Genomic DNA, 26,318 nt, shown 5'->3' on the forward strand with positions numbered 1-26,318 from the left:
CCTGGTGTCTGTCAACTCTTGGCTTACACACACACACACACACACACACACACACACACACACCCCACAAAGCAATGATCTGAGGTCACCTGCCACTGTTCGTTTCTTCCCTCTTCCCCTCCCAGGTCCAGCAGGACACCCGGCCCTTCACGAAGGAGGAATAGTTTTTACAAGTAGCTTCTGGAGCAGGGATGGGCTAAGCGGTTGTAATTTCTCACAAGGCTGTTTTTATAGAAGAAAATCGAGTCAACACTCTGGAGTATACTCGGCTCTTTCCAGAGATGGGAGAATTAATCAAGCTACAGAGTTCGCTGTATAAGGCACGCAGGGCGGGAGGGCCTCGTTTCATCAGCAGATTGGCTCGGGGAGGCGCGGATGAAAGGAAGGCCGGCCCTCTCCTGGTGCCTTAAATATTGGCAGGCGGTGGGGTCGAGATGTTTCCTTTTCTTTTGTTGTTAAGGAAAGCCATACAGATAATTAATGCTGCTGAAAGGAGCCCGCTCTGCTGGCGTCTGCCAGGCTGGGCTGCCTGCCCCCCCTCCTTCAACCCTGCAGTCTGGGATCTTCTAGGGAGAAAAAAAAAGTGAAGCCCCCAGGGGGACTCTGGCAATTTACACGAGCAATAAATATCGTCCAGAGAGCAGACAGGACCAGCCAGGGCGTCATAGCTACAGACATTTGAGGGGGGCGGGGGGACTCAAGTCACAGTGTACGCCAGTGAACTTGGCCCAGGGAATGCTTAACACCATCCAGTCCTGCATCTTCGCACAGCTCTGGGGTGTGGCTGTCACACAGTGATTATTTGAAAAGGTAGGTGGTCACCAAAGCCCAGGGAGGGTAGGTACACAATGGGTTTGATGGTTGAAGGTTTTTATTGTGCTGTACCAGGGTACCAGGGTACCAGGAAAATCGTTACCATCCCTAGATGCTAGAGGCAGCCATGGGTCATGTAGTCCTGGATAGGTCTGCTGTCCCCGGAAGTCCTGTGTGTGCCTCAGTGTGCCCAGAACCACATACAGCAGTTGTGAGCCCTGGTCTCGAACACTTCCCGAGTTCTAGTCACTCAAGTTTCACTAAGTGTGGGAGGGACTTTCGCTGGCTCCATTGTACAGATAAGGAAACCGAGGGTGAGATCCTAGGTCTAGCTGGAATAGGAGTTGGAGTCAGAACCAGGATTGGAGCCTGTTCTTCAAAACTGATGTGGGGTGAGGGCATGGGAGGGGCAAGTGGGAGGGGATGGCGGGGTGAGGGAGTAATGATGTATGTGCACGCTAGTCAGCACGCTGGCTTGTGTGATGTAAAACTAACCATTCAAAGCAAGCACCCGAGACTATTAGTGCACTCATGGTGTCGTGTGGTTGTCACCTCTGGCTCATTCAGAAGCTCCTCTCCTGATAGTTGACCGTCCTCAGAGGGAAGCTCCTACCCATGACCTGTCCCCTCTGCAACGTTGTGGAGGTTCACCTCCTACAGACGTCTGGCAGTGGAACTTGGTGGCGTCTTGACCTCTCTGCACCAGCCTCTCTCCTTCAGGGCTGTGCTCTCAGGGTTTCTGGGTGCTGTAACATGCGTTGGCACCTCATGCCTTTTCATGGCTATTTAATATTCCACGACTAGATCTTGTTCTCTCCTTTTGCTGTGGCTGGCATTTGGACCAGGTCCCTGTGATCAGCTGTTTGTAGAAGAAACTGGAAACCCGTAAAAGTTTCTGACTCAGCCTGATGTTTTAGTGCACATCTATACTCTGCTCTTGGGAGACAGGGGAATCAGTTTGGGGTCATCTCCAGCTGCATGGTTTAAGGGGTTTAAGGCCAGCCATAAACCCCTTATAGGCGATCCCCGCCCCCACTTCACAGCACTCAGACACTTCTGCCTATGAGACCAGGGGCTTCTCTCCCTCTGTCTGCTGACTATGAGGACCTTGACAGGAAGCCCGGGAGTCAGAGAGGGGGCTGCAGACATCTGAGCCATGTCCTCATGGAATTGTTCTGTGCTCTCAAGGCCCACTCTGCCCCAGTCCCATTAGACTATTCTCTTCAGCTCTCCACACCCCCAGCTCATGAGATCGGTGGATCATGGAATGTGGGCAGACTTCAGCGAGGCTCAGCACTGGGCTGTGTGCTGTCCTCAGTGGACACCAGACTTCCGTCCAGGGTCTGAAGGGGTGTCTCCCGCACCACTGACCTTCGGAATGTGTGACTGAGGGGTGGAGCTGCTGGGCCTGTGTAGGGCCACCACCTTGCTGCTCTTGGGCCACTGCGCCAGATGTAGGGAGTAGTTCCTGAATGGGTGACATCAGAGAGGGACATTGCAACACCACTTACACACTGGGACCCTAAGACATTTCATCAAGGTAGAAGGTTCCAGAATGCTGGTCATCAAGTATCAGAAGCCGGCTCTTGTACCCAGTATCAGGGTATCCTCCTCTGTGTTTTGATCTCCCCATCTGAGCACTCTGATCCACTATAGAGCCATCCTGCAGGGTAGAGCATCCCCACACTCCTCTGGAAGCCTGAGTCCCCTCACAAACGTGTTCTCACAGACCCGGGGTCAGTGTCTGCTGGGTCCTCCCATAGGAATGTCAGAACTTGCTCACTGCTGGCCAAGCTTCCCGGCCCCTTCCTTGGATGAGCCCACGGGAGCTCCCGGGTTTCTGGCTCACCCACAGGGGTCACCTTCTATCCATGGTTCAGACATGGTTCCAACCCTGGAGAGTCCTTTCACACCCCTGAATGGCAGCCTTGAGTTCAAAACTCTCCCTAGGAGGGCCTGGGTCAGTACATCCAGTCCTGTGTAGTCCTGACTGTCCTGGAACTCGCTCTGTAGATCAGGCTGGCCTCGAACTCATAGAGATCTGCCTGCTTCCCAGATGCGGGGATTAAAGGTGTGCTGTGCTGCCACTGCTGCCACCATCTACACTTTAATACTTGCTCTCTCACACTGGCTCTGGGTCACACGGGGCAGCTGCTGTGGGAACCAGGCTGATTGCAGCTATAGGAGCCTCAGCAACTCTGCTCCCAGGAGCCTACCCAAAAGAACACATGTGCACAGAGTCCTAGAAGCAATGACCACACAGTCAGAGGGTAGAAGTGACCAGATTTCCTGTCACCCCCTGAATGGATAAGCTGAAGGAAACATATTCCAACAGTGGAATAGTATTCAGCCATAAAAAGTATACAATAATGCTCTGTTCTGACACACACACACACACACATATACACACACAGAGACATACACACACACATATACACACACATACACACACACTCGATGCTATAGGCAGAAGGTAGGCTGGTTATTACATGACTGCTTATATGACATGTTCAGGAAAGGGAGCGCCACGGCACAGACACGGTTTAAAGGCTGCAGGGCTGAAGAGAGGGGGAAGGGAAATGAATGCTTGCTGCATTGGGGGTTCCCTTTTAATTCTATAATTGCCGTATAAAATTTTAAATTAGCATCCAAAATAACGAGTTTCCTTATGACCTTTTAAATCCAGACTCTGCCTGTGACAGAAACCACGAGGTATTTGTTCTATCCCCATCGGTCTTCCTGAGGCCCTGGATTGTTGGGGGTTTCCTTTTGGGGTGGGATGAGAATGTTCTGGAATTAGAGGGGATGGCTGTCCCATTGTGAGTGTTCACCATCACCAGGTCAGACTTTGAAATATTAGTGTTGGTGAGTGCCCACTCTCCGACGGCCGGGCCAGTGGAACCTGAAGCTGTGCCCTTCCCATTAGGCAGAAGGTTTAAGGCAGAGGATGGAGATGACCGGTGATTGACTTTGGTACAAATCCATCTTCACATGTAGAGGAGACTCAGAGTTGAGGTGTGGGAGACCCTGAGGATAAAGGTGAAGAGCACTGGGGGTGAGAAGGACGGGGTTCGAGCTGTGGGTTCAAGGTCAAGCAGGCAGACCTTGAATAGGAGACGTCAGGCAGGAGTTCAGCCTGAGCTCCTCTCAGGCTGAGTCCCGCTGCCCCAGTGTCCACAAGAAGAGTGTGTAGCAGCGCTCAGGACAGGGCCAGAGTCGCCACACCGGCCTCGAGCGAGGTTGCTGATAGAAGGTACAGCCTCCCTGGGGGCTGGAGGTCAAGGCTAGGAAACCTCTGGGACTTGGAAGGTGCCCAGGTTATCAAGCCTGGCCTAGACCTCTTCATGGGTCGACTCGGTGCTTCTGAATAACAGGCTCATCCATTCTGCTAATAGGTGTGCAAGGCTCAGAGAGGCTGTGAGACTCACCTGAGATCACTCAGCCAGAGCGGCTGGCTTCAGTCTGTCAGGAGTCTCTTCTTGGGACTAGAAAGGTGAACGCTGAGGCAGGCATGACCATATAGGACTATCATCCCAGTGCTTTGGAGGTCGAGGCAGGAGGATCAGGAGTTCAAGGCCAGCCTGGGCTACACAGTAAAACCCTACCTCAAACAACAAACAAAAACTCCAGCTTTTTTCTTTTTCTTTTTTTTATGGAAAAAGCCATCTACAGGCTCACATGATGATAAAATAGTCCTCAGAATGCAGGTGGAGCCTAGCCACCGCCACCTTCTCTTGTCCCTCTCTGTGCCTTTAGACCAACAAGCCCAAAACATCAGAGACCGAGCTTAGGAGTGTCTGTAGGCCCTGGCAGGGTCTTACCATTATCTTTTGTTTCCTACCACGCGCGTTGAGTTTTCTTTCTCTTTTCTGTCTGATTTTTAAAGTCGTTGCACTCTAATGGAACCCACGCTCTGATTGTCTGCATTTCTTTCATCAGTGAAATGGGCCTCCTGCCTCTCCCCTCCTGGAGGAGCTCAGTCCTGTAAACTAGTCAGGATAGATGGGGCCTGCTCCAGTGGTTTTTATGTTTCTATTGGTTTTGGTGTGTGTGGCAGGGGGTGGGATAGTGGTGCACATGTGTACACATGTGTGTGGAGGCCAGAAGTCAAAGTCAATCAATCTCTCTCTCTCTCTCAGAGATGGGGGGGTCTCTCGATGACTGACGCCAATCTGGTTGGCCAGCAAGCCTCAGGGGTCAGCCTGTCTCTGCCTGCCCTAGGCCTGCAGACACACACTGAGGTGTGCTTAGCTTTTTACCTGTGTTCTGGGGAACTGAACCCAGGACCTTGGACTTTCCAGGGAGACGCTTCTCCAACTCAGCTGTCTCCCTAGCTCCAGTTTTCAGTGTTTTTAATGTGAGTTTTAAAGTGTAGGTTCGCCCCTGGAACCTCTAGGATCAGCCATCTACACACTCCTCCAGGTCTGGGGCAGATACACCAGCCTCTGAGCCTCAGTTTACCCTTTTATGAGTCAGATTCAGAGTTGTTTTGCATGGTTGTAATTGAGATGCTTAGTGTTAAATGTTGGGTCGAGCACGCAATAATTGTTGACTAGAACCTTCTCTGTCGACCTGGTGATTGGTGCTGTGAGCCTTCCAGGGCAGGACTGTGTGAACGAGCTGTCTAAAAGGATAAACAGCCTGGACTACCGTGGTGGGGGCTCCAGCTGCCAGGACCCCTGCTCTGCTCGCTCCCTACCCCCAGTGTGGCCACTCTGGGCCCACCACTACCAGGAGGGGCTTGGCATGAGGGCCGGCAGATGCCAGCCTCAGCTCGCGCGCAGATGTATCTGCCAGTTTCTGACGGGAAGACGTGATCTGGGAATCGCTCACTTCATTGATAATTAAATTCAAATTAAGAGAGATTTGCATTTATGAAATGCCTGTTTGACAAGGTGTCACTGTACCATCCACTACTAGGGTGCTTGAGAGCTGACGGGAAAGGGGGGGCAGCCATGGGAGGGGCAGGGCAGCAGCGGGTCACAGCTCCATAGGGAACACACCACAGGGTCTCTGCCAGGCTGTTTAATGTCACCAAGTCCCATACCCCACCCCTTCAGCTGCCCCCAGGGTCCGCCTCTGGGTTTTACAGCTGTAATGAGACTACGAATGCTGGGAGGAACCCCCACCCCTCACCCCCATGCCTGTTACCCTTCCCAGTGAACGTTAGCAAGGAGATCCAGCTCACCTCTGGGGACTTTGGTGGTGACCCTGATTGCCAGGCAGGCAGAGTTGCAAATCCTAGTCTTCCCCTCGCTTATTGAAATGCTGGGTCTTTGTATCCTAAGGGTAGTTCATGGCCCTACAGGGGACCCCAGTGGGATCACATGCCTTCAATAGATCTCTTGGTCCTTCCTCCCTTCCTACCTCCTCCAGAGGTGTAGTTGTCTCCTCAAAAGACCACGGGCAGAAAACAAACAAGCATTCCTTACCCCATCTACCCAGGTTCCCCCACAGACCTCAAACTCCCAAAATGGCTGCTTGTGAACCACCCATCATCCCTAAGTCCATCACCTTCCAGAGCTTTCTACACCATCTTTCCACTGAAGGCGTTCTTCCTCACCTGGTAGTACTTAGGGTTGAACCAGGGCTGCATGTGTGGAAGAGTTCTTTGTGACATAGAAAGAGACATGGGTGGCTTTATTTCCCAGGCCATTAAGACAAGAAGTGCTCAGCTCCGGGCCTCACGGCCAGCTGTCTTCCTCCTGTCACCTCTTCCAGCCTACTGTGGTAGTTGTATCCAAGCAGTTCAAGGCAGCCTGTGCCTGCTGGCTGAGGGGTCTGGAGAAGTAGGGTGAGCTGGAGACATGGGGGGGAGGCTTTTCTTTGTGATCAGTATAAGGGGACTCCCGGAGCCTGCGTTATACCCGGAGCCACATCAGAGTCCTTGTGTGACCTCCAAGGCTCTGTGGCCTTTGGCAGGTTCTGCCACCTGGAGGACCCCCTCATAGAGCAGCATCCCATCTCGTTATAATGGTGTGACAATTTTGTGGCTTTGTTTCTCGGGAGCAGTAAGTGGGGAGGGGGGACCTCTGGGAACTCCCACATGGTTCAGGTGACCACTTTCAGTTTTCAGTGTCCCCTCAAACGTTGTGAGGGTGTGACCTCCAAACCTTAAAGTTAAGATTATTCTGTTGTATCCCATACGTGTGGGTTGTGTGCACAGATGCATGTGCACATGGGGGGGGTGAGTACACGCGTGTACATGGAGGCCCAAGGCTGCCTCACAAGCTTCTGGTCACTCTCCACCTCATACATGGAGGCAGGATCTTGCACATAGACCCGAGCTCATTTGTCTAGTCAGCCAGCTTTCTCTGAGGGTTCATCTCTACCTCCTGTGCTGAGATTGCAGGCTGGCTGCCACCCCCACCCACCCAGCGTGTCTCATGGGTTCTGGGAGTCAGAACTCTGGTCCTCTTACTTGTCCGATGTTTTCATCCCCTCAGTTGCTTACCCAGCCCAGAGATTATATGTAAATCCTATTTCCTCTCAGGTGATGACAGGGAACTTAAGTTGGCTCCATTTCTTTACATATACACTCTCGAACACGAACACGCACGCACGCACGCACATGCGTGCGTGCACGTATGCATTCATGAGCATGCATACTTCTTGGTAAGGATGCTTCCTTTAGCACTTGAAAGGACACCGTGGTGTCTAGGGGACAGAACACTCCTCCAGGCCTCAGTTTTCCCGTCTCTGAAGTGTGTGCAGTGTGTCTCCTTGGGCAGAGTAGAATCACAGCAAGGAGGATTGGCCTTTCCTAACTGTCCCCATGCTCCCCTTGGTCATTTCAGCCTTTAAGAAGCCAGTGTCAACCCCATATTACAGGCAGGGGAAACCGAGGCCCAGAGAGGTGACATGAAGATCTTTAAGCCACACACCCGGTAACAGATTTGGGCTGACTCAAAGCCTGGAGCCCCCAAGTCCTGGCCCCTCAACAAAATGTCAGGGTCTAGCCTCACACAGTGTTCCCAGTAAATGCTGACAGTAAAGACCACAGCAGCGGTGGCACAGCAGTGGCAGGTGGCGCTTGCAGAGGAAGGATGGCTTCCAGATAAGAAGGCACACACCAGGCCCAGCCCCGAACTGAGTCCAGCCAGGTTTCCAGGGCAGCACAGCACCTCCACCGGCACCCGCAACCTGCTATCTCTGAAGCCAGGTGGAATATTCTAGCTCAGGGTGCGGTGGCATGAAGTATCGCCCGCCTGAAAATCCCCCTATATCTACTGTGCTATCTAATTACTGCATTAGAAAAGTCTTCAGACCATGTATTGAACATTATAAATGGGAATAAGATGGTTCTGGTAATGGCTTAATAAAGCAGGTAAGGCAGCCCCGACCATCTGCCGGGTCCTTGGATGGCGGCCAGATTGATCCGTCAGGGAGGCAGAAAGCTGGGACCGTGTGGGCCCCTGGAGCACTGTCTCTCTGAGGGGCCTTAGACTCCATTCCTCTTCTTCTCCTGAAGCACTGCTCAGGCCTTCTGGGTAAGCAGCAGTCACCAGGTTGGATGGAGAACTGTCAGTAGCCAGTTCTGCCTTCTACAGCCGTTAGCTTCTGACCGGCTGGCTGGGATGGATGGAGGGAGGGAGAGCTGGAGGTCCCCATGACTGAGGATGCATGGACCCACCGTGGTGGCAGTGGCCAGGGAAGATGGTGGGCTGTGCGTGGAGAGAGCGCCCGGCAGTCACGGGGCCTGAAAGTAATGTAGCGAGACTGAGTACCGGCTCTGTACCGGCTCTGTGCCACTGGTCTGTCGTGTGCCCAGGAAGCTGCTAGTGGAGTCGAGTCTCTGGGGCTTCCTGTGTATGTGGCGACATGCGCTGTGGACTGTCTGCTTCCACTCCTCCCTTCCAGGAATACTTAATGTCGTTGTCCTTCCCCATCTCCGTGCCTGGTTCCTTCACACACCATCGTGGCTATTGGCCTGTGGACTTCTTCCCGCTTGATCTTGGTTCTTGCTTAGAACTGGCGTTCCCCAGAGAGGCCCCGAGACATAGTGGGCACATGATGCACCACATCCCAAGAAAGGAGAAAAGGATGTCCCTAGGTGCTCTGCAAGGTCCCAACCCCACTCTAACTTCTTGACCTACCCAGACTCCTGTGCGGGTATTAGAGGTCAAGTTCCAGCACACCCAGAGCCCCTCCCCAGGCCTGGCATTCTCATCAGGCGTCATCCTTGTCGTCATGGCGACGGGGGCCCAGGGCCCCAGAGACGGGACGCAGAATTAATGGCAGCGCCGGGTAAAGGATTCCTGTCTGGGCGAGCTTGATGGATTACGTTGACGAACCATTTGTCATACTGTAATTGTTCTGGCAAATGTAATACCCACTAGTATAAACATCGCAGTGCTTTGCTAATAAAACCCAAAATAGGAAGAGAAAGGATGATACAGTGCCGTGCTCACTTAAAGAGACAGCGCCTCCGCTCCGAGTGGGGCCACGGCTCTTCCCTGAGGTATTAGCGCCAAACAGCGGGTCCGCCTTCTGGGCATGCGCAGTGTGGTTACTGGGTTGGCCTTCTCTCACCTCCTTTGCTGTTCTTAGTGGCCATAAGGTGTTCCCAGTACAGTCTGTTTGTGCCAGGCTTAAGGTTGCTGCCTCTGAAGAGCCCTCCTGGACTAGCCTTCCCTGACCAGCCAGTCAGTCCTCTAAGCAATGTTGCCTTAGGCTCCTCGGTGCTACACACAGGAGGTTCCTGGGACTAGAATGAAGGTCCAAGTGTCTCCATTTCTCTACCTCTCCAGCGATTACACAGTAGTGTCTGGGACCCAGATGGTGCCTAATGGATGCTCAGCGAGAGCTCTAGTTGAGCACATACATGAGCCCATGCCAACATTTCAGGACCCCATACATTGTCAGGAACCATCTGTGGCTCTGGGCCCCGCCCACCCTGTGTCCACATTCACCCACTGTTGCTACCGTTTCCCAAATCCCCAGCTTCTCCCAGATGTCACCTGTCTCAGGTAGCTGCACCATGCAAGGGGAGAATTTCTCAGGAAGGGAGGAATTCCTCTCATTTTCCATAACTGGCTACTCATAGCTGCAAGAGAACCGGGAAGAGATCACCACTCCAAGTTCAAGTGTCCATACCTCAACTGAGCTGAGTCTTAAAGAGGTAGCAGGATCCACAGGAGAGCAATAGGGTGGGTTACCACTAATCCAAATTGACTGCTGTCCTCGGAAGATGAGGCAGCCATGACACAGACACATAGAGGAATGGCATCCGAGAATATCGAAGATATCTGTGCTGTGGGACAGATAGTGGTGCTACACAGTGTAATGCAGTGTGCTGACACCACAGAGCCAAGGACTTGGGATAGCTACAGCATGGACATTGTGTCATGTGTGACTTACCATCTTTGTGGCTCCTGCTTGGAATCACTCCCCTTCTGGTACTGAGCTAAGTTGTGTCTGTCTGTCTATCCTTCTTCTTTCTGGGCTGACTTATTTATCTGTGGTGCTGGGGATGGAGCAAGGGCCCTTGTGGGTGCCAGAGAAGCACTCTGCCACTAAGCCAAGCCACACACACACTACAGCCCTCGACTGCAGTCAAGTCTGAAGCAAATCTTTTTGATGGACCTAAGAAATAGATACCGTTAATGCCTAGGCAACGATGCCCACCTACAGTGTGTAACAGTCTCAAGGTTCAGAGAGGGTAAGGCATTTGTCCAAAGTTGCACAGCTTGCTGGCTGCTGTACTGGTGTTTGAGTCTGAGACCTGTTCTCTTCACCGCTCCTCCCTAGACCTACCCAGACCGTGATTAGAACAGGGCTATGTTGTTGTGGCTGTTGTTTCTTTTGCTGGAAATATTTGGGGAAATAGACCTTTATCATGGGGACAGTCTGTGCTGTGTAGGGTCATCAGCGGTGCCCATACTCACTTCCTCCTCATAAGATGCCAGTAGCATCTGTTGGCTTGTGATGAGTTTATCTGTAGGCACCGTCCATTGTCCACCACCTGCTTGGACCAGGCTTGGTTCCCTGGGGCCTCTTGGCCACACACACGTGGGATGCCCTGTGGCTTCTCAGGTTTGAAGCCTACGCCCATCCAGTCTGTAGATGTGCACCTGTACGATGGGGAGGTTATTTGAAGAAAGGGTTCACAGTGCTTTCCTTTGCCAGTTGGAAGGGGGGCCCCCAGGTGGCCCAGTTCCCATTACCCTCTACCTTGGGAACAACAGGATGCATCTAATGCCAGTTTTTTGGCACATGGCTATGTGTCTGTGCCTGGAGCCTAACTAGTCCCCATTTGCAAAGTGGTTTCTGGAAACGAAAAGAATTCCTTGTTTAGTGTGTGCCAATGTTTGACCCCCCCCCCCGGGGCTGTTTCTATAAACAAAGCCCAGGCCTCTCTCTGCTGAATCCCCAAAGCAGGACCTGCATGGTCATTTTGATGGGAAGTCCTACTTGTGGGTTCCCATGACACTGATGTACACAGTAAGTGCTTAATTATTCCTCTATGGCCAGAGGCAAAGCAGCAAGGTTAAGGCATCAGCTTTCTCCTCTGTATATGCCCCCATTGTTTGAATATGTTTTATGACAAGATCATAAAATAACTTAGTGGCTTTAATTTAAAAAAAAAAGCCTCCTCTGTAACAGAAAATTTCAAAACAAAAATGTACCATTAGCTCGACACACCGGAGCTTGTCCTATGGAAGCCACACAGTGGGTGAGGCCCTGTGGCCTTGTTGAGACGCTCCCAGGTAACACTGGGCTGCTGGCTTCTCGGGCTACCATTTGCCCTGCCTTTGGGGAGAGTGGGGGCGAGAACATGGAAGGCAGGAAGGCAGCTAAGGAACAAGGGCCTCAAAGCCTCTAGCTTGCTTCTGCTTCTGTCCCAGCTAGGTGGCAGAAGGCTAGACCACACGAATCTTGGGGACTCCCCAGATCCCTCCAGACCATTGAGCAGCAGGACAAACCTTGTGGAGTGGCGTGATGGAGGCCGAGGGGAGGAATTGAATTTTAGCAGCTTTCGGGGAAGCAGGTATCTGGATCTGGAATGAGGGCTGCTTTTCAGACTTATGTGGGTTTGTTGTTGTCATTGTTGTTGTTGTTGTTGTTGTTTTAATCATTTGGTAGTGGGTTGGCAAGTCATCTGTCAGTCGTGTGGGGGAGGGAAGACCTCCACACCCAGCCTCGCGTACCCCTCTATGGTCTGAAGATCTCTGAACTGATGCCATCCCATCCTGGAATTGGGTGGTTTTGGTATTTTGGGTTTTTTGTTTGTTTGTTTTGTTTTGTTTTTTGTATTTGTATTTTTTTTTTAATTTTCTTTTTTAATTTTTTTTTTTTATGTTTCCAACTGACTGGGGTCGGTGGGAGGAGAGACCAGCGCCTCCCCCCATGTTCGGAGTCCTGCGTAGTTTCTGTCTCTTGACCTTTGAATGCATTTGAACGTAAGCAGCGGTAAAAAGATGAAGAGCTATGACCGTCATTTCACACGCCGGCTATACTAACCGGTTCCTGCCCGAGCGCCGGGGGTTTTTAAATTGGCTAATGCGGAATGCTCGCTGAGCTAATAATAATTCAGATTACTTCTGTCAGCTATTCCGGTTTCATGGGTAATTTAGTAGTTGAATAAATTTTTTTTTTTTTTTAAAAATTCGTTCGTTACCGCGGCCTGCGATGAATCAGTAGACGGTTTAACATTGGCAGCGGCAACTGTAAGAAGATTTAAATCGCTACTGGAAAGGATTTGAGTGAAGGTAATGTTTTATAATGTTCTAAGCCATATGCACTACTTTCAGGCCTCATCAGTTTTACATTGATTCCTAGTGAAGTGTTTAATTGCATCGTGAATGCTATATAATTCAGTTCTTTCTGCTAATATGGTATATATCTCAAAGTGATATACAGCCCTGACAGGGGGAATTCACCCGCTTGTGTCTGGGTTTAGGAAGACAGCGGGTACCGGGTGCCTTTGGGGGGGGGGGGGGGGAGCCGTGGAAAGGGTGGCCCCTCCCCTCCCCGCCCCCGCCCCCACCACCATGGGGTCGGGGGCCGGTGGCTTGGCTCCATCTCCCTGAGACTTGAAGACGTCGTTGGCACATGCTGGGTAGGTGGTGTCTGTCACCAAGGGGCCCACCAAGGGGCCACGCCAGCCCGGATGGGTCAGGGGGTGGGGAAGTCCTCTCAGCTGTCTTGACATGATGGCGTAGAGCTTTGCCTGGAGCGAGCTGGCAAGGCCCGCGCGCACGCTGATGGGCCACTTGCAAGTGGCTGCCGGGCCTTCTGTTGTCTGTTGTCGTCTGTTTAAGCATGTGTTGAATATTCTCAGAGGGCTCTTGCTCCATGGGGAGGTGGCGGTGGTGGCGGCGGCGGCGGCGGCGGCGGCGGCGGCGGCGGCGGCGGCGGCGGCGGCGGGTGTTTTGGGGTGGGGGTGGGGTGGGAGACTGGCATGCACACCTCAGGAGGGCGACTTGAGTCGTGTCAGTTGTGATGGAGACCTCGAGGGACCTGTGGACCTGGCACAGTTGGCAGTTGCCATGCAAGTATGGGGGCTTGAGTTCTCACCCCAAGAATCCACACTAAAAAAAAAAAAAAAAAGTCTGTGCGCCGAGGTGGTACCCACTTGCGAGAACAGCGCCAGGGAGGCGGGACCAGAAGCCCCTGGAGCTTATTGGTCAGCCACTGTAACCGTGTTTGTGATTTCTAAGACGGAGAGTGATAGACACCGAGTGCTGACCGCTGGCCTCCACGCACATGGGCGCCCGCGTATGCTCGTGTGTGCGTGTACCACACGCAGGGAGAAGGTGGCAGATGGAGTCCCACAGGAGTCGCCGGTGGTATCTAGTCATGTGGATCTGAGCTCAGGGGGCACACACAGGAATCCGTGTTCTCAGAAGGGGACAGGCAGCCCACATCTCCAGCCACATGTCCCCAAGGCTGCTGGAGATTGCTCTCTTTCCCTCACTAAGCTAGATCTCCGGATTTCTGCAGAACCCTTCATTTTTAAAGAAAAATTCAAACATATACACCATCCAGGCCAAACTAAATACAGTATGTCTGTGGGCATGGGCTGCGTCAGCCACCTGTTTGCCGTGTCTGTTCCCGGACAGGGCTCTGCTGTTAAGGCAAGAATTTTCTTTTTTCTCTGTCAGCTGACAATGTACACACTGTTCCAGACAGGACAGGCAATTCAAGGAGGCCTGCCAGGCTGGAGATGGGTCATCAGTGTTAGGCATGGGCATGCCGTGCGCAGGGTGGAAGGAGGCCGAGTTTTCCCTGCCTGGCAAGTGGGAGCCGGGGAGGGCACTTTCTGAGGTAAAGACAAAAGGGACAGGCAAGGTGGGTGGGGCTCCAAGAAGTGCCAGTCAGGGCAGAGGGGCAGATGTACCCCGTAACCCTTTTTTTGAGTCTCAGGGAGCAGCCTGAGGCTGCCATGTCCCTGCTGGGAGTGCCTCTTCTGCTCTGGGTGACCAACCAGGAGACTCAAGATGAGACTCAGGACGCTTGCAGCCCTCACTCAGTTGATTACTGCTGTTTCCAGAGAGACAAGGGCGGCTAGGAGAGATGTCCCTGCTCTGTGTCACTTCTGTGTTTTGGGGAACAGATAGGCCACACTCAACTGTGTCTTGACCACCACAGGTTGGCTCAGCTGTCCCTGACCTGTCACTCTAGGCACCTGTTTGCCTAGATCTCCATCCTGCATTCTCAGACGCGGGGCCACCATGAAGAACATCACAGCCTGGCTGCCTCACAAACATGTCTCACCTCAGCCCCCATGGGGAGCCCAGACTCCAGGTAGTTCCTTCAGGGCCCCCTGCTCCTCAGTTCTCTCCAGCACAGGTATCCCTCCTTTGGGTCTTTCACAGCGATGTCCGTCATATCTAAAACATCCTCCCTCTATAAGGACAGAAGTCTCAAGCCCGACGGAGTGGCACAGCACTTGGGAGGCAGAGGCGGGTGGATCTCTGTGAGCCAGGCTGGTCTACATGAATTCCAAGATAGCCAGAGCTACAAACATAGTGAGACCCTGTCTCGGAAAAAAGTCAGAGGAGGAGGAGGAGGAGGAAGAGGAGGAGGAGGGGGGGAGAGGAAGAAGGGGGAGGAAGAAGAGGGAAAGGAGGAGAAGGGAAAGGAGGAAGGGGGAGAGGAGGAGGGGGAAGAGAGGAAGGAGAGGAAGGAGAGGAGGAAGGGGGAGAGAAGGAGGGAGAAGAGGAGGAAGAAGAGGAAGGAGAGGAGGAGGAAGAGGAAGAAGGGGGAGAAAAAGAGGAGGGAGAGGAGGAAGGGGGAGAGGAGGAGAGGAGAAGGAGAAGGAAGAAGAGGAGGGAGAGGAGGAGGATGAGGAGGAGGGAGAGGGGGAGGAGAAGGAAGAAGAGGAGGGAGAGGAGGAGAAGGAAGAAGAGGAGGAGGAGGAGGGGAGGAGGAAGAGGAGAGGAGGAAGGATGGTGGAATATTTATCAGACAGACCTGCCCCAGTGACCCTATTTGAGTTTGACTGGTCTACCCAAACCTTGCCTCCAAATAAGGTCACATCCTGAGTCTTGGAGCAAGTAGAAATGAAGGTCACTGTTCAGCCTGTCACACTCTAGTCAGAGGGACAGCAGGGCTGTGGTTGTGACCAAGCAACAGAGGCAGGAAAACTGTCATACCGGCTGGGGACTAAGGCATCTGTTGGATCTCAGTGATTCCGGTCACATCTGTCCCAGGACGGCAGGACCTTCAAAAGCAGTTGGTGCCTGTTTAGCCATCTGATCTCAGCCATCAGAAAGTGGCCTGGCTCCGCCCTCTGCATGGCGCCAGCACAATGTAATCAGAGCTGTCCTTTTACCTTGGCTCTCCAGGAAGGCCAGCCAGCTAACTCCCTTGCCGATCACTGTAACCTTGACGCAGAAGAATAGTTTCCCCATGCCCATGGAAGAGGGGCATGCAGTGTCTTATTTATGAAGATGTCCGCCAGGTGCATTTCCGGTTCCCAAGTTTGTGGGTGTTGCCAAGATGGAGAGACACGGGTGATACCTGGTGATTAGCAGTGGCCGTGCCTGTGGGTAGGGAGGCTGCCCAAGCCCACGGCAGAGATCATGGGTTGCATCCTGCTCAGAGGTGACCCACATGCTTTCTGGAGGCTGCTGGATCAGCAGACCGAACACAGACGTATCTGACATAGTGTGAGGTCAGGGGAGGCCGTGAGTTTGACTTGGAAGATAATGGGGGCTCTATAGTGTTGAGAGGCCCCAGAGCTTTAAAGCCTTGAGTTCGGATCCCAGCTCTGTCCTTTTTTGTGTGGCCTAGGCCAGCTGATGAGCAGGAAAACTCTTGCTGTTGGTTTACTTTTTTCATTCTTCTGCGGAAATGAGAACAAACCTTCCCCAAGCTCTCTTGTAGGTTAACATGAGAGAATGTACGGTAGTAGTCTGGGCCCTGCCCTGCGTCTGTAGCTACCCACAGGGCCTGGCCCTGCAGCCTACCCTTGCTCCTCAGCTGCCTCGGGGTGAAGGGAAAGGCATGTCTCAGTACTGGAAACATCTCCTGGGCTCCTCTGGGCCATGATTCTGAGTGGCCTTTCTCCTCAGAAGTCATTTCCAGCCTGTACCCCATCTGCCACTTGATTCATGCTCAGCTGAGAATTTAAAGGGAGGAGGGGTCAGTGAAGTGGCCCGGAAGTAAGGGGAACTACCATTAATCGAGATGACATGAGTTTGCCACGCAGCACAAAGTGGAGAGAGAGCATCAACTGCCAAAGGTTGTCCTCGGACCTCTCCACACGGATTATAGCATGTGCACACACGTGCTACACACGTAACTAGGTAACCATGAAACTGCGTTTTCTTATACTGCATGACCTCGGGTCCCTTGTTATCAGAGTTGCCTCCCCAAGCCATCAGAAGTTTCCTCCCTAAGGTGACAAGGATGCATGTCCCCAAGGGAGCCGTGCCTGTCTCCTGCAGGTGGGCTGGCCTACCTCAACTGCTGTGGCCACCTCACTTGCTAAACTAGACACGCCAACCACCTTGTGAAGACGTGTGGTCCCCAAAGTTCCCCGTGGCCAGGGTTTTGCAAGGCTCTCGGCTATTTGAGGGTCTCCTAGATTAGCATTTGGTATTGAATTAGCGCTCGTTTTCTCTAATACGATATAGAAGGATAATCACGTTAGCGACTTCCACAGCACATCAGATTAGACGTTTGGAGCATGTCCCTGCCTAGAAGAATGATAATGGGGGTTAAAAAAAAAAAAAGATCAGCCAACAACCACCGCGGGCTAGCTGGTCCCCATTTCCACTCTCCAGAGCATCCCCTCCCTCTGCTCCAGCCCCCTGGTCCCCACAGAGGAGGGATTTCATTTTGCCCCAACATACATAGAAAAGAGTGTAAAACCTTAATAGGGCCACCCAATGAATGTCTGTCTAGTGGAGGGGCAGCTACATAGGCAGAGCCGAGGCTGTAATTAATAGCACTAATTACTCTCCTACCTCTGCCCTGGCCCACCAATCCCAAGACACCCGTCGGGAGCAGTAGGAATGGCTGTCTTCTGCTGGCCGCTGTCGCTGGCCAAGGAAGCTGGAGTGTGAGCTTGAGGCACACCTGTCCCATACCTGCCACTGCAAAGCTCGACTCCCACTTGTCCAGTGCTTTCTCCAGTTGGGCTTCCAGAACTGCCTGGGCTAGCTTTAATTAATAATTAATTAATTAAAAGAACTTGTTTCTAGAATGGCATCCCCAGGGCAGATCTCCTGAGCAGTGTTCTCTGTGGACTAGCCTTGTCACTACACTACAAAACACAGAAGACAACATCCCATACAGACAGACTGACATCCTGAGATCTCTCACTGCAGACCCCAAATCAGCAGTACCTCCAGGCCCTGAACCCTCCGCCTCAGGCTACTGGCTCGAGGACTCAGTTCTCTGTGTACAGGAGAAGAGGTGAGGTGTGGAAAGTGATGTCTTTGCACTTGGGCCTTCCTCCACTTACAAGAGGTGGGAGGTGCCCTAAGATCAATCAGGCTCCACAGATAGCCTGTGTGGGAGCTGGGGGCTGGGACAGCCTCCTAAAGGGCTGCCCTGGGGTGTCTGCGTATATACCTCCAGGTGCTGATGTGTGAGCGTGCATGCTTATGTGCGTGTACATGTGTGTGTGCACACTCCTTAGTCTTTACCTTGGTTTTTGAAACTTGGTGCCTGCTGACTCAGTGAGGTCGGCCAGGCCAGCAAGCCTCAGGGATGTGTGTGTCTCCAACTTCCCAGTGCTGGGACTGTAAACACTAAGGGACAGAGTCATGTACGGGGGATTGAACTTGGGTCCTCACACTTGCATGGCAGGGACCTTACTCACTGAACCATCTCCCCAGCCTGTTTGGAGAGTCTTAGACCACGTTCTGGGTCCACAATGAGCTACATCTGACCCATGAACAGTCTGCACTGGGCTGTGGGGATATGGCCTTCGTGCCAGTGTTGGACTCCACTGCTTAAAGAAAGCAGACTGTGGTTGTGAGAGGTGGTGGGAGGTAACAAGCCTGACATGGCCCAGGGTAGAGCTGGCACCCCCGGCTAAAAGTGAGGGGAAGCCATTGGGCAGTTCCCTGTGGGAGAGGGGCTAGGATCTGATATGTTTAAAGAATTAAAACTCAGTGTCACATACCTTTAATCCCAGCACTTGGGAGGCAGAGGCAGAGGCAGAGGAAATACTATGAGTTCAAGGCCAGCCTGATCTACATAGATAGTTTCAGGACAGCCAGGGTTGCATATCGAGCCCTGCCTCAAAATGAATGAATGACTGATAGGAACACTCTGGGGTGTATAGAAACAGTTAATGGAAATGAAGGAAGACAGTTTAAAGGGTGGTTAAAGGATAGGTAGGACTGATTCATTAATAGGTTTGATGTGTGTGGCAATCTACTAGTAATGTCTACCACGGGCACAGGAAAGGCAGGGGCTATAGGCATGCTATATATTTGCTCTCTCTGCTCTGTGAGGCATTTATTGGTTGATGGGAGAGAAGGAGGAAGATAAAGGAAAGTATTTGGTGGCTTTAGCAGCAGCTATGGGTGCTTTGATAGGGCTAGTCGCCCACTGATCACAGGAGCATCAAGCAAGGGATGAACTGGGACAGGGCGAGAAGAGTCCATGTTGTCTCCACCTGGGATTGACAGGAGTCAGTTCAGGCAAACACATCCCTCAGAAGATGCAGAAGGATGACCAGGCTTCCTGAGACCTGCATGGTTCTGCAGGATGCATCAAGACAGTTCTCAGAGGTCAGGCAAGACTGGGGACATCAGTGGAGCAGGGAACAGAAAGTAGTTTCCAAGGAAGTCGGGTGAAAACAGAGGTTTGAGTCTGGGCACAATCTGTTTCCCCCTTCCTTACAGCTGGAAAAGACCATCAGGTGCAAACACAGTAACAAACCAGAAGCACCTTCAAGCTAAGGACAGGCAGGCAGACATCTCTAAGTTCAAGGATAGCCTGGTCTACATAGAGAGTTCCAGGACAGCTAGGCTATGTAGAGAGACCCTGTCAAAAACCATTTAAAAAAAAAAAAAAGGTTCTAGAAGCATTTCCCAAAAGACCTGATGCTAAGCCAGATTGGAGAACATCTGTCAGGCCATTTTTGAACATGAGCTTTACAGAGATGTGTTATTCTATAAGCAACATACGTGGAGCTTTAAATGGAGTGGTTCGGATGAGTGCTGTCGTACAGGCGGGCTTCCAACCTCCCCCTGTCACCAGTGTGCATGGCCGATTGCCTTCCTCACACTACACTATGTAGGATGGACTGACACATGTTGGGTGGGAGCCAGACCCCAGGGGAGGGTGGGGACATGGCTTAGCAGATGGAAATGCTTGCTGCGTAAGCTTGAGGATCTGAGTTTGGACACCCCCACCCCACCCCCACCCCGATCCACGGAAAAGCCAGGAGTGGCCCTGTGTTTCCACGGAGTCTCACAGTGCTGGGGAGGCCGAGACAGGAGTAGCTGGGACAGTCACACCCAGACTTAGCCTCCACCCTCCAAACTTCCCAGAAGATGCTCATTTGCCTAGCAGACCATTGGTCTGTTAATCGGACCTGTGGTTGGGCTGTGTACTGACTGGTTTTGTGTGTCAACTTGACACAAGCTGGAGTTATCACAGAGAAAGGAGCCTCTGTTGAGGAAATGCTTCCATGAGACCCAGCTGTAAGGCGTTTTCTCAACTAGTGGTCAAGGGGGGAGCACTCAGCTCATTGTGGTGGTGCCGTCCCTGGGCTGGTGGTCTTGGGTTCTATAAGAAAGCAAGCTGAGCAAGCCAGGGGAAGCAAGCCAGTAAGTAACATCCCTCCATGGCCTCTGCATCAGCTCCTGCTTCCTGCCCTGCTTGAGTTCCAGTCCTGACTTCCTTTGGTGATGAACAGCAATGTGGAAGTGTGAGCTGAATAAACCCTTTCCTCCCCAACTTGCTTCTTGGTCATGATGTTTGTGCAGGAATAGAAACCCTGACTAAGTCAGGCTGCATTAGAATCCCAATTCTGCTGCCTACGAGCCATGTAGCCTTGGGCAGTCTTAACCTCTGTGTTCCTCAGTTTCCCCATCCAGACCTCTGAGTGGTACTTGGAACTGCTTCCGGTGCATGGGCACATTCCCTATGTGCTAGCCAGTGTTCCCTGTTGGGTTTTTTTTCCTAGATTTTTCTAGAAATGGCAAGTCATGTATTCACCTTTGCCACTCTAACAGGAGCGTGACCAGGGACAATGTGGTCCGTAAGTGGGTCAGTAGACGCCAGCCGGCGTGGCCTGTCTGGCACTGGCCCAGTGACAGGCTGTGTCAAACAGTTGTGCCTGGTGCTCAGGTGGGTCACCTGTCACCACATTTCTGTTCCAATAGTGTCCTTTAAAGTGGTTTCCGTGTGGCCACTTGTGACATTTTTCGTCCGCTTCTGTAAGGACAGACAGGCTTAGGAACCCGCCTTGGGTCACAACCACTCCTGAGAGAGAAGGCAGGCTCAGAGCCCTCAGGTTTTGAACCTTGAACCCCTACCGTCTAGATACTTACATGGAGGCTACATATGGAAGGATTTGGGGGGTTTTTTATCCTGGGACGCGAACCATCCTCTGTGCTGAAGATCTTGGGAGGTCGAAGGGCGACGGGAGCTGGCAAGTCCTGACGGCTGTGTTTGCTGTAGAGACAACATCGTTGTGGTTTTCTGGGCTGTGTGCTGTCTGCATTCTGACGGCGAGGGGTATTGGGATCTTGGCCATGTGCCTGTTGGCAGGGGGCTCCCGGATGACATGTGGAGCGCTGTGAGAGTTATCCAGCGGCCTTGTGGGATAGCTTGGGATGGGGTGAGGTGGGACTGGGTGCGACTCTTCCCATATTTTACACAGGCTAGCAGATAGCAGGGCAGCCCATGTTGGTACCATTTGTGCCCTATCTCTTCCGCCAGGATGGGGTGAGCTAAAGAACACACAGGTATCTTGGCATTAGGAAAGGAAGGCCTCTGTCCCCACAGGTCTCTGCCTCATCTGCGCTATCTTTCTGCTTCCCCCTCCCCACTCCCGTCACCATTTCCCCCAAGATAAATTCCACCCTCCTTGGTTTGGCTTGGAAACCTCTTGTGATATGACCCCTGCCTCCTGTCTTCCATCTTGTGTGTCCCTATGTCACAGATAGTGCTTTCTATCTGTCAGTGCCTGACCCAAAGCTCACTATGACATATAGGCCAACTTGACAGGCCAGGAGAAGTCCGGTGGTCATCTGCGCGTCGTAAGGTAGCTTCGCCACAAGTCCGGCTGAGTGTCTGAGACTTTTTTTCCCAACACCTTTGTCATCTAAGTCTGCCACACAGGGTAGAAGCCACTTCACCCTCTAGGGTTGCTTAATTAAGTGCCTAAGAGATGCCCCACTCAAGCCGGCTCAGGCCTGATTCAGGGTTCTCCTATGTGTGTCACCTGTATGATCCAGCTCAGATTTGGGCCCTGTCACTCCCCCGTGCTCCAAATTTAACCCCACAGTCTGTCCCGTGCTCCCTGTCATCACGTTCACAGGCTCCTGATCACCCTGCTATGCCCTTAAGAGTTTGCTGGAACAGCAGTGGCAGCACCAGCCCAGCTGTCACACCAATAAAGGCAGAGTTGCAGAGGAAAGATGCCCGGTCACCCTCTCTGCTTATCGCTCTTCCGTGCGGAAGCCGGGGCCTCTGGGATATTTAAGAGAAGGGGCACAATGTTCTTCAGGGGTGAGGGTGTTGGAAAGAGAGATGCCCTAAGTCGGCTCCCTCTGCCAAGCCACACTCTGTGGGCACGTGGCCCATGTTGGCCCTTGTGGCTCTACTCACAGCCGACACATGGCTTCTGCTGGCCCCGGCGTCCATCAACCCAGACCTCCGATGGCATGCTCGGGTGAGGAGTGTCACATTGCATTATCGAGTCCCCGTCAGTCCATGTCACGTTCGGGTATAGCGTGAAGGCCCACACTTCCTCTAATGCGATCTGAAAGTGGCTAATCTGAGAAGGCGTCCACACTGCATCCTGGGAAATAAACATCACAAGCCCATGGAAGGGGCTGCTTAGAAAGTCCTGCTGCTGAGGCGACGGGATGGGCCCGTGGGGGAAGTTTGGATTGGTGCTTACACTTTTCTGAAACTGAGGGAGTCTATAGTGCTCTCACTCCAAGAATGATGATCAACAGCTGGGGCCGGGAGTTGGCTCAGAAGGTAAAGTGCAGCCGCTCAAACATGAGGACCAGGGTTCGATCTCCAGCTCCTCTGTTAAAAAAAAAAAAAAGCAGGGATTGCCTGATACCACGACACCAAGGAGATTCTGGGAGCACTGGCCAGCCTGGCCTAATTAGTGAATTTTAGGTTCAGTGAGAGAAATAAGATTATGAGCATTTTAGGAATGCACTAATGTCCACCTCTGTCCTACACACAGTTAGTGTCTGTGCTCCCCTCCCCACCACTGCCAACTCCACACCTACGTGCTCCCTTGTTTGGAGTTGGATCTTGTCTCCCCCAGATTCATGCTCCCACAGACCCTCTGGGAATAGGATCTTTGCAGAGGTCACACAGGATTCGGGTGGCTCTTAACTGGTGAGAAGGCCACGTGAAAAAAACAGATATTCAGTCATGACAGGGGATAGGACGCAGAGAGGACACAGCTCCAAGCCTAGGGACACCCAGGCCAGCAGAGCCAGTGGGCACTGGGGAGAGGCAAGGAATGAGACGGGTCTGTGCTTTGAACTTGTGACCTGCAGGGCTGTGAGAGAACTGTGTCATCTTGTCACAAGGCACCTATCTGGTCATCATTCCAGGAAACAAATGGCCCTTTCCTATCTCCCCAGGGAATCGAAGAGCAGCTTCCGTCATCCCAAAGATGGTGGGCAGCGTAAGGGTCCTCAGGTGGCATGAGGCCCGCTGACTGTCCCCTGCCTGCCAAGTGTCCCTCAAGGGCTGAGGAGAGTCAGGCAGTAGTGGGCAGCTGGCATCCGGGTGTACAGCCTGCCTCACATCACGTTAACGTGTGATTAAGGGGGTCTTTAAGGCGCCCATTAGTCCCCCTCTGCTATCTAATAGCGCTTTCGGATTTAGAACAGAATATTATTTACTCATTAGCTGATAGCAGAGCGGGAGCGTGCTGTGTGGTCGGGGAACCACAATTAGAGACAATTACATTGGGGCTATAGAGCCTCTGGGGGGGGGGGCTCGGTGGTGTGGGTCAGGGTGGCCCGTCACGCATGGGGGGGTGACAGAATGTGGCTTCCAGAAAGATAGGAAAACTGGGTCATTAGAGGCTCAGGGAACATAGAAGAGAGTCCCAGTGCAGACCAAGCCACCTCCACGCCAGGCCTGGGATCCACCACCTTACTGTAGACAGTAGTGGTAAGGCTCTGTGGTGGCAAACCGACAGTCACCCCTCCTAGGCAAGTATGCTAGATGGCTGAATGCCCTGTGGCTTCCTGAGGCAGATGACATACCTGTGACCCACAGCTCCCAAGTGGCCAGATGCCGGCTCTCCTTGAGGATCGAATCCTGAAACCCTCCCAGCATGCTTCTGTGCCCAAGGCAGAGGCACCTGGCAGAATATCATCTTTTCTTACTCCAAACAAGAGAGGGGAACTCACCCAGTGAGCAGGAACCTGTCCCTCAGCGGCAGAGACCTTGACTAGGCTAAGACGGCTGGATATGATGGGGAGGGTCAGCTTCCTGTCTGAGATCAGGGGCTCTGGCCCGGATGTTTGGAACTGGAGTCGGGAAGGGGAAAGGTGGGCAGTCAGGGAGGGTCTATAGCCTGTGCCTCTTGGGAGCCATAACAGGGCAGCCCTCTTTTAACAGACAGGAAGCAGCATGTGGAAAGAGCTTCTTGGGGTTTGCCCTGCATACATGCCTTGACCCTGGCAAGCCTGAACCTCGGGTCATGCATTCCTGGTGATTTTGTAGATAGGCATTCAGTTGACAATGGGGATGTGTCCCAGTGGCCATTAAATATCCGAAACACTTAAGAAACACACTCGATGCACCCTCCTGACACCTGTCCCAACTGGTGGTACCTCCCGTCACGTCAGGAGGGAGGTGTAGACCAACCCAAAAGAAGATACACAGCTAAGCCAGCAGTCGAATCTGCCCTGAGCATGTAAAACCTTCATACTGTCAATACCTTGGGAATCAGGGACTGTCCACACACGCAAAAGTGCCAGGTCAGGCAAGCTTGGAGCAGAGCAAGGATCAGATGCTACATGGGTCCCCATGCCTCAGATGCCTAAGCCTCGAAGGGAAGCTGATGTAACTAAGGAAATATCTCTCTCTGGCCCAGGGCCCGTGAGACAATGACCCGAGCACTGTGGATTCCAGGATGTGCAGGGGACCTGGGCCGGATCAGAGATTTGTGGGTTTCCAGAGTGGCCACTGGTTTCTTCCAGTGGTACTGGTACAGTAAGACTGGTCCCCTAGCCTCAGGGACAAGTATCCCAGGCACAGGTGGCCTCTGTCACTTCCTAGAGGTCCGAATAGGTCCCTGATATAAGGATGGTCCCTTTCAGCTCCTCCGGGATAGAGGTCGGGGTGCAGTGGGGAGGAACCTTGACTGCAGGAATTTTCACTATTTTCTACTCCATACTTGGGATCCCCACCTCTGTGGGCCAGGCAAGGGGCACCCACCAAGTATGTAAGTGAGCATTTGTGCACGCAGACACACTTGCCTCTCCATTCTAATGAACCTCACTGGGAATCCGATATCAGTTTCTGTCAGAACAGTGCTCATATCTGAACCAAAACTAAACAAAGCTAAACATTAAACAATTATTGGAATTTAAGTTTGTTTTTTTTTTTTTAAATAATCAGCGGGCTATGGGAACATTGCACCCATTAGTGGGGCCCAACCGTCAGGCCTTTGAACAACCCCATGGTTCTTGGCTTCTGGGCCATGGACTCTCAGGCTAGCTGCAGCAGGCTTCCTGTGTATCCTATGTTAATGGCTTTGCTGGGGACTCGGGAGGGACTCTGCCTTTCTCTTAAGCAGAGCTTTCCATCCAATGTGGATGGAAATCTGAACCCCTAAGTTGCTCCAGACCCATGCACCCAATGCACCCATACACCCAATCCATGTTCCAAAGGAGCCCACCTCTTGCCACACAGATGGATTGGGAGCCGCGGCAGTGAACTCTACATCGCAATCACTGTTCATCGCCCCGGAATGGATACCCTCTGGGAAGGTGTGAGTTGGGAATCGGGAATCGGCCATCAGTGTCAAGAGAGCACAAGCACCCCAAGTTACAGGAAAAGGGGCAATTGCCCTCCCCCAACTTTGGCTCCAAGCAGAGCCCAGCCACCTGCCCAAGTCGCAGGTTAGCAAGGCCTGCCCCTCCCAGCAGGATGCTTCAGGTCAGGCAGAGTCTTCCTTTCAGATTTCCTATCAGCTGTGTGGGAGGGGGTGGGAGGTCCTCTCTTTCCTTCTCCTCTCCCTCCTCCCCCTCCCATCTGGACAGAGTGAGGCCGTTGTTCCCCAGACACATAAATAGTCACTTGCCAATTTCTTTGACGTGATAGCCAGCCCCCACCCCTACCCCTGCCGCCCCGACCCCAGAGTCCCTGCTTCTCTAAGTCTCAAACTAGCAGGGTTTCTTGGAGTTCTTTAGTGAGTCTGGTGCTGCTGGGTCAGGAGCCCTGCTGAGGAAACCACTGGAGAGGCCAAAACCCAAGAGGAGAAGGCCTCCTACCGCAGAAACTGCAGTGCAAAGGGTCTGGGGCCAGCAGGAGCTTAGAGACCCTGAGAAGAAAATAAAGACACAAAGGGAACATTGAAGGATCTGACAGGGCATCCTCCCGCAGGGCGCTCGCTACCCCGCAGGCTGGTTTTGAATGGAAATAGACTATGAGCGTCAGGAGAAGTTTTGAGCAGAGAGGAGCCCGCATCCAGAATGTCCCTTCTGACTGCTGAAGTTGGATGAGAGGCTGGGCAGCCAGGGAGCCTCACAAGAGGTTTTGGCAGGCATCTGGTCCAAACGGGGAGCCAAGGGCAGGGGGAGGTCCACAGCATCTGAGTGTCCAAGTCAACTCCCACTTCCGGATAGGTGTCGGTTCAGTGGTTTATACCGATA

At 52.6% G+C, this 26,318-nt stretch overlaps 1 protein-coding gene across 11 annotated transcripts in view; it reads left to right on the plus strand.

The window, feature by feature from the left end:
- The window catches only part of Cux2 (cut-like homeobox 2), a 189,616-nt gene that overhangs the window by 65,753 nt on the left and 97,545 nt on the right, over positions 1-26,318 (plus strand).

This window comes from Rattus norvegicus, chromosome 12, assembly GCF_021556685.1.
Source record: "Rattus norvegicus strain SHRSP/BbbUtx chromosome 12, alternate assembly SHRSP_T2T, whole genome shotgun sequence".
Taxonomy (NCBI): domain Eukaryota; kingdom Metazoa; phylum Chordata; class Mammalia; order Rodentia; family Muridae; genus Rattus; species Rattus norvegicus.